This window comes from Euprymna scolopes, chromosome 46, assembly GCF_053919585.1.
Source record: "Euprymna scolopes isolate OS-2025 chromosome 46, ASM5391958v1, whole genome shotgun sequence".
In the NCBI taxonomy this organism is placed as follows: domain Eukaryota; kingdom Metazoa; phylum Mollusca; class Cephalopoda; order Sepiida; family Sepiolidae; genus Euprymna; species Euprymna scolopes.
In genome coordinates this window covers 167,161,790-167,170,154 of record NC_136527.1, presented here as the reverse complement: position 1 = coordinate 167,170,154, position 8,365 = coordinate 167,161,790, and positions in this window count along the sequence as shown.

The following is an 8,365-nucleotide window of genomic DNA, read 5'->3' as shown; positions in this document are numbered from 1 at the left end:
ATTTAGTGAAACATATGACAATTCACGGTGAAGGAAAACCACATCTCTGTGAAGTGTGTGAATCTTCTTTTTCAAGTAAATCAGTCTTAGTCTAACATAAGGTTACTCATACTGGGAAAAGCCACATTCTTGTGAAGTGTGTGGATATTCTTTTTCTGAAAAATCAAGCTTAGTCATACATATAAGAACTCACTGGTGGAGTGTATATATGTTCTTTTTTCTCATAAATCCGGCTACGTCATAAATATGAGTACTCACACTGGAGAAAAACCACATACCTGTGAAGTATGTGGGTATTCTTCTCCTGAAAAAGCACACTTAGTCATACATATGAGAACTCACACTGGGGTAAAGCCACATACTTGTGAAGTGTGTGGAGCTTCTTTTTCTAAAAAGTCACACTTAGTCATGCATATAAGAACTCACACTGGGGAAAAGCCACATGCTTGTCTAGTGTGTGATTCTTCTTTTTCTAACAAATATAATTTAGTGAGACATAAGAGAACACACACTGGGGAAAAGCCACATACTTGCGAAGTGTGCGGATATTCTTGTTCTGAAAAATCAGATTTAGTCATACATATGAGAACTCATACTGGGGAAAAGCCATACAGTTGTGATATGTGTGGAGCTTCTTTTTCTCAAAAACCAATATTAGTCAGACATATGAGAACTCACACTAGGGAAAAGCCACATAATTGCGAAGTGTGTGGATCTTCTTTTTCTCAAAAATCACACTTAGTAATACATATGAGAACTCACACTGGTGAAAAGCCACATACATGTGAAGTATGTGGAGCTTCATTTTCTCGAAACTCAAGCTTAGTCAGCCATAAGATAGCTCACACTGAGGAAAAGCCACATACTTGCGAAGTGTGCAAATCTTCTTTTTCTAAAAAATCAAATTTAGTCAGACATGTTAGAACTCATACTGGGGAAAAGCCACATATTTGCGAAGTGTGTGGATATTCTTGTTCTGAAAAATCAGATTTACTCATACATATGAGAACTCACACTGGGGAAAAGCCACACAGTTGTAAAGTGTGTGGAGTTTCTTTTTCTCAAAAATCAGCCTTAGTCAGACATATGAGAACTCACACTAGGGAAAAGCCTCATATTTGCGAAGTGTGTGGATCTTCTTTTTCTCAAAAATCACACTTAGTCATACATATAAGAACTCACACTGGGCTAGACCAATCTGCTGCCTCACAACAACCTACAAGCTCCTAACAGGGATAATTGCTGATGCAACATACGACCATCTGATTGCTGGTGATTACCTTGAAAGTGAGCAGATGGGGTATACGAGGAAAAAGCAAGGCACAAAAGAACTCCTTGTAAACACAACTATATTAAAAGACTGCAGAAGAAGACAAAGAAATCTGTCAATGGCCTGGATTGATTACAAAAAGGCCATTGACAGTATACCTCATTCCTGGATACTTCGCTGTTTGGAGTTGTACAATGTGCACACAGATACTAAACCATTCCATCAGAATTAAATGGCCAGAATGTGCACATCAATTAAATTACAGCACATTGAAGGAAGGATACATACCCCAAACAAAGATCAAGCGAGGAATATTCCAGCGAGACAGCCTCTCACCGCTCCTTTTCTGCCTCACAATGGATCCATTAAGTAAGCTACTTAAGCGATCCAATGCTGGATACAATCTCAGCATGGTCAGAAAGAAGGAAGAAAATAAAAGAGTAAACCATCTACTCTTTATGGACGACTTGAAACTCTATGCAGAATCCTATAAACAACTTGTCTCTCTGTTAGGCATTGTTAAAAATTATACAGATGACATCTGCATTGAGTTTGGATTCGACAAATGTGCTAAGTGCACAATAAGGAAAGGAAGAAAGACAGCATCAGAAAATCTTAATCTTGACAATGGCTCTATTGAAGACCTTGAAGAGGATGCTGTCAATAAATACCTGGTAGTGGAGGATAATGAGACACTTGAACATGGAAAGATGAGAGAAAAAGTGCAGGGAGAATACTTCAAGAAACTTTTTTAAAAATATCTCATCAGAACTATCACCAAAACTGGACGTATATGACAAGCAACACCAATAATTTCAAGATGGAAAAAACTGGATGTATGTGACAAGCAACACCAATAATTTCAAGATGCCAAAATACTGGACGCATATGACAACTAACACTAATAATTTCAAGATGGAAAAAACTGGACGTATATGACAAGCACCACCAATAATTTCAAGGTGCAAAAACTGGACGTATATGACAAGCAACACCAATAATTTCAAGATGCAAAAAACTGGATGCACATGACAAGCAACATCAATAATTTCAAGATGCAAAGAACTGGATGTATGTGACAAGCAACATTAATAATTTCTATTGCAAAAAACTGGACGCATATGACAAGCAACACCAATAATTTCAAGATGCAAAAAACTGGATGCACATGACAAGCAACATCAATAATTTCAAGATGCAAAAAACTGGATGCACATGACAAGCAACATCAATAATTTCAAGATGCAAAAAACTGGATGTATGTGACAAGCAACATCAATAATTTCTATTGCAAAAAACTGGACGTATATGACAAGCAACACCAATAATTTCAAAAGGCAAAAAACTTGACGTATATTACAAGCAACACCAATAATTTCAAGATGGAAAAAACTGGATGTATGTGACAAGCAACATCAATAAATTCTATTGCAAAAAACTGGACGTATATGACAGGCACCACCAATAATTTCAAGGTGCAAAAACTGGACGCATATGACAAGCAACACCAGTAATTTCGAGATGCAAAAAACTGGACGCACATGACGAGCAACATCAATAATTTCTATTGCAAAAAATCTTTTTCTTTTTTTATTAGATTTTCAATTGTTTCTTTAATTTAATAAATTAACGGACGGCCAAGTTCACTTCTAACGATGCATTTATAAGGACATGTCGAATAGTATATCCCGGACCATTTACTAATCAAGGTTTCGGTGAGAAAATTGTTCCATTCCACTTCGCCTGGTATTGTCCTATAATTGCTCTTGTTGTACGCCTTCAACAATTCACAGTTAAATAAAGTCCTATTCATGGACTCTTCACTCTAATAATCCACCGAGCATGGTTGGCCCAACGAAATAAAACACGTTCAGCCCTTGTACATTTTTATCAACGTCTGACTCATTAAATGGTTCAAACATTTTATATATTTTTCATTCCCAATTTTTAATTAGATGTTAAACAGTTTCTTTTTCTTCATTAATTAAATAACAGATTGGAAATAAAATTATACATTTTTACCAACGTCTGACTGATATAAAATGTTTGAAGCATTTAATATTTTTCATTCCCAATTTTAATTAGATTTTCAACTGTTTCTTTTATTTAATTAAATAACAGATTGTAAATAAAATATACATTTTTACCAACGTCTGACTCATTAACTGCTTCAAACATTTTATATATTTTTCATTTCCAATTTTTAATTAGATGTTCAACTGTTTCTTTTCATTAATTAAATAACAGATTGGAAATAAAATTATACATTTTTACCAACGTCTTACTGATATAAAATGTTAGAAGCATTTAATATTTTTCATTCCCAATTTTTTACCATTAAAACATTTTATATATTTTTCATTCCCAATTTTTAATTAGATTTTCAACTGTTTCTTTTCTTTAATTAACAGATTGGAAATAAAATTATTTCTTTAAATATATTTGTGTTCTTTTATTCAGTCAAGATTGAAAGTCACAGATAAATAAACATTACAGTTGAAAATTCAGTATAGAAATGATTAAAATTTCTCAGTTGTATCTTTGTGAAACATGAACAAGTTTATGACACGTGTAAAATGTGCAGATGTAAACTTTCTAAACCCGTAAACTGTATTTCGTTATTTTTATCAGATTATGATTTTACCATTCTATGTCCAGTATCAAAAGTTGTAATTCAATGCAAGTCAATCATTGGAAGCTTTCATTTCCGTACGGCAGAGGTAAACTTTGTATCTTAGGGTTTTTCACTTTCACGGTAAAGTCTAGTGTCCTCTGTTCGTGTTAGGGATTATGTCGTTCACACAGTGGTGTATCAAGGGCGGGGCGAGGATCGGTCCGCACCGGGCGACACGTTGCAGGAGGCAACATTTTGAGAGGGTAAAAACGAAAAAATAAAAATAAATGAAAGCTAACAAAAAATCTGAAATTTAAGGCCGAAAAGGTCGTAAAACATCGGGACTTGCAGAGATATCGACATCAGAAAAATGTGTCCCTATTTTATAAGCGGTAAACGTCATGGGCGGCATTTTGAGAAATTAGAAATATACAATAGAAAAAATAAATAAAATCTAATAAAAAATCGAATTTTTTTACCGAAAAGGTTGTAAAAACTCGGAACTTTTGAAGGTATCGAAAGCAGAAAAATGTGTCCCTATTTTACGAGCAGCCCATGTCAGGGGGTGCCGGATTTTGAGGGTGTAAAATAGGAAATAGAAAAAAATAAAAATAAAAGCTAACAAAATATCTGAAATTTTATACCGAAAAATTTGTTTTTTTAAATCGTAACTTTTGGACGTATTGGAATCGAAAACATGTTTCCCTATTTTACGAACGGCACATATCAGGTGGCGGCAGTTTGTAAGGATAAAATAGAAAATTTTAAAAAAATACAAATAAATAAAAGCTAACAAACAAATCTGAAATTTTATGCCAAAAAGGTTGTAAAAAAATCAGAACTTTTTGAGGTATCGGAATCGGAAAAACGTGTATCTAATTTTCGATTCAAAACCGATTGTTTGAAATTTATAATTTAATGCTTCTTTTTTTACATGGTAGTCACCACTTATCAAGACCCGGAAGCCACTTGGGGATAAAGGTTATTGGGCATACATTAATCAATGGGATAAGATCGTATTACTCGTTAGTAATGGAGATTTGATCAAATGTCTTACTTAAAGAGGCGGTTTATCAGGAATTTATTTATATTGGACTTGAAGACATCTAAGTTGTAGTCAGATAGGAAACAGGCAAACGAAAGAGAGTTCCACAGGCGTGGACTTCTAAGAAAGAAGCTTTGTTTATGGAATCTGCGCTTTGATTTAGGCAGAGATAAAGAGAGGGGAAAATATTTGACAGTGGTTTCAGGTGGACGGGTGTTTTTCGTGAAAGATTGGCGAGGGAGGACGAGAGATTGGAGCTCAGACGAGCACCTGCCACGGAAGTAACGATAAAACAAAGACAGGCTCGCAACGTCTCTTCTGTGCGAGAGTGGTTGAAGGGAAGAGAAAGGGGCACCCCCACTAGGCTACGGAGTCTATTTTGTACTCTATCAAGGCAGCATAAGTTTTTAGCAGCTCCTACCCAGATGTGGCAGCAGATCTCCATCCTTGGACGTATTTGGCTTTTATATAGATAGAGAATGGTATCAGCAGTGAGATATCTACTGGAGCGGTAAAAGGATCCCACCATTTTCCCAGCGAACTTGACAACAGACGATGTACGTGTTCCATTTAAGATCAGGAGTAAAGGTCAATCCCAGAAGCTTGTCAGAACATAAAGCCTTCCCAAGACGAGAGTCATCCATTTCAATTGATGTCAGATGGGGCAGGACGTTGATGATGTAAAGATAGGAGCTTTGTTTGAGATGCATTAAAAGTAACCAGCTATCTCTTCCCCCATTGTACCACGCGCTCAAGATCAGAGTAGAGAGAATCAGAGAGAACTTTGTCATTTACGGCCTTTGATGTGTTGCCATAGATGGTCGTGTCGTCAGCATAGATGTCAACGAATGATTTAAGTATGTGTTTTGGGAGATCATTAATGTAGATCAGGAAGAGAGTTGGGCCTAGGATGGACCCCAGAAGGACTTCAGCATTAATACTGTGGGCTTCTGAAAGCAGTCGATCTATATGTACTTAGGCCATCTTATCACTCATGAGGAATACACCCCTCCAAAATACAGGCTATCATAGACATGCCTCCTTGGAACAAACAAATTACCTATATAAATTCATAGCGGAATATTCGGAGGTAACTACACCGCTAAGAAAACTCCTACACAACGATGCACTCTGGTCATTTGAAAAATCTCAAATAAAGGCTGTAGAGAAGTTAAAATATATAATAACAATTTTTGTAATTCTATGATCCTTCTAAAGAAATAAAAGTTACCACTGATGCTGGCAATGACGTGCACGCAGTTCTACAACAAAAACATAATGAAACATGGCTACCCGTTTCATACGCATCACGATCGACAACTCCTGCTGAACAAAACTATTGTCCTATTGAATTGGAAACACTTAGCATAGTGTTTGCCTGTAATAAATTTCACCAATTCATCTATGGAATAAAATTTTATATTGAAAACGATCATAAACCATTAAGGCAGATTTAAAAAAAAATCAATCACGAAAAACCCTCCGAGAATACAAAGATTTCTCATGGCACTCCAAAAATATGGATTTAAATTGTTATATATCCCAGGTCGAGAATCCGTAATTGCTGATGCATTATCGCGTGGATATATATCGGACAGCACACAAGAGATATCTGATATGTCGATGGACAAATATATCCGCACGATTCTAAAACAATACGACAAAAAACTTGACGTCCATCGAGATGCATATAAAATATGCAACGTCAAGTCGACCGGAAAATAAAGACGTACCACTCAAAATAGCGCCATCGGTTTGCAAAGGACCAGTACTAAAAGGTACACGAATATCGGTCCCCATCTCTTTAAGAAAAGAAGTCCTACAAAAGATCCATACGGGACACTTAGGAATAGAGAAATGCATTGCACGAGCAAAGGAAGTCATATATTGGATCAACGTAAATCATCAGATAACAGAAATGATAGGCACATGTGCACACACTGTTTAAAATCATAGAAACCAACAACCGCCAGAATCTCTACTGCACCATGAAATACCAGTAACACCATGAAATACCAGTAACACCATGAAATACCAGTGGACGAAAGTAGCGACATAATTTTTTTATTTATACAATAAAGCATATGTAGTAATAATAGACTACACAACGAGATACTTTGATATCTTTTACATAAGGGAGGGAAAAGAAGAGGATTTGACTTAGACACTTTACTTGAGGGATACTGGTACCCTGGTGATGACGTGTCCATTTTACTAATGAAGAGAAGAAGTTTACGACAATGAGAGAGATATTACGAGTGTTAAGAGACGAGAGAACGGGACCCAAGATCCCTTAAACCGTTTGTCTAGTTGTTAGGACGCTTGTTGTGTATTTATGTGTTTGAATTAAAGAAGATTCATACCTGGTTCCGCTGCTCTGGGAGAGTCTTCATCTGGGTGGAGCTCTCTTGCTGTTTTCGCCGGAATACACAAGATGAAGACAGATGTTGGGTTTTCAACCTTTTATTCTCCCAGGCATGATCTGCAGATGCCGCCATCGATTGTCTCCACTGTGGGTATCTACCACGTTCCACGTCTGGGGCGCGCATCTCCCCCCTTACTTAGGAGAGAACCATTTCAGACTTCTGCTCGGCTCGGCATTTTCTGAGAGACTCAACGTTTCACCAACCTTGCCACGTAGCATCACATGACATTCGGTTAGATGAAACGTCACTTCCTGCAACGTGGATTAACTACAAAAATATCTCTCCTCCCTCCTCCCACCCTCTCCCTCTCTCTCTCTCTCTCGATCTACTATCTAATAGAGACATAGAGAGAGAAAATAGAGAGAGTATGAAAGAGCCTGAGAGAGAGAGAGATAGAGAGAGAGAGAGAGAGAGAGAGAGAGAGAGAGAGAGAGGAGAGATGCTCTTTAACATATCCACAAACCTGATGACTGTAAATCACGCATAGTAATCAAGAAAATAAAAACACTTTCGCAAAATGTTGTTTTCCACAAATTGTGATCAGCAACAATGGACCTGAGTTCGCATCATCAGAATTTAAACAATTTTTTGCTAAAGATTGGGATTTCAAACTCATCAGGACAAGTCCGAACTATTCACAATCCAATGGAATAGTAGAAGGAAATATACAAACTATAAAACAGACACAAATAAAGTCATTTGAAAGCAACCAAGACCCATATCTAGCAATGTTAGCACTACGGACATCCCCATTAAAATATAAATCGTCATCGCCCAACAACTAATGAATTCGCTCCCAATGAAGATCGAACGAGAAAGGTAAAATTGTTAAGAAAATTAAAAGAGCCTCGTTCGTATTTAGCAAAAACAGCACAAGGAAAATATTTAAGACATAACAGGCGTTCCCTCTTAAAAACAACTGAAAATCCAACACGCAAAGCTACACATGATTATGAAAACATATTCAGTCAAGAAAATAGTATTCTGGGGGATTTTATACTTGCACCTAA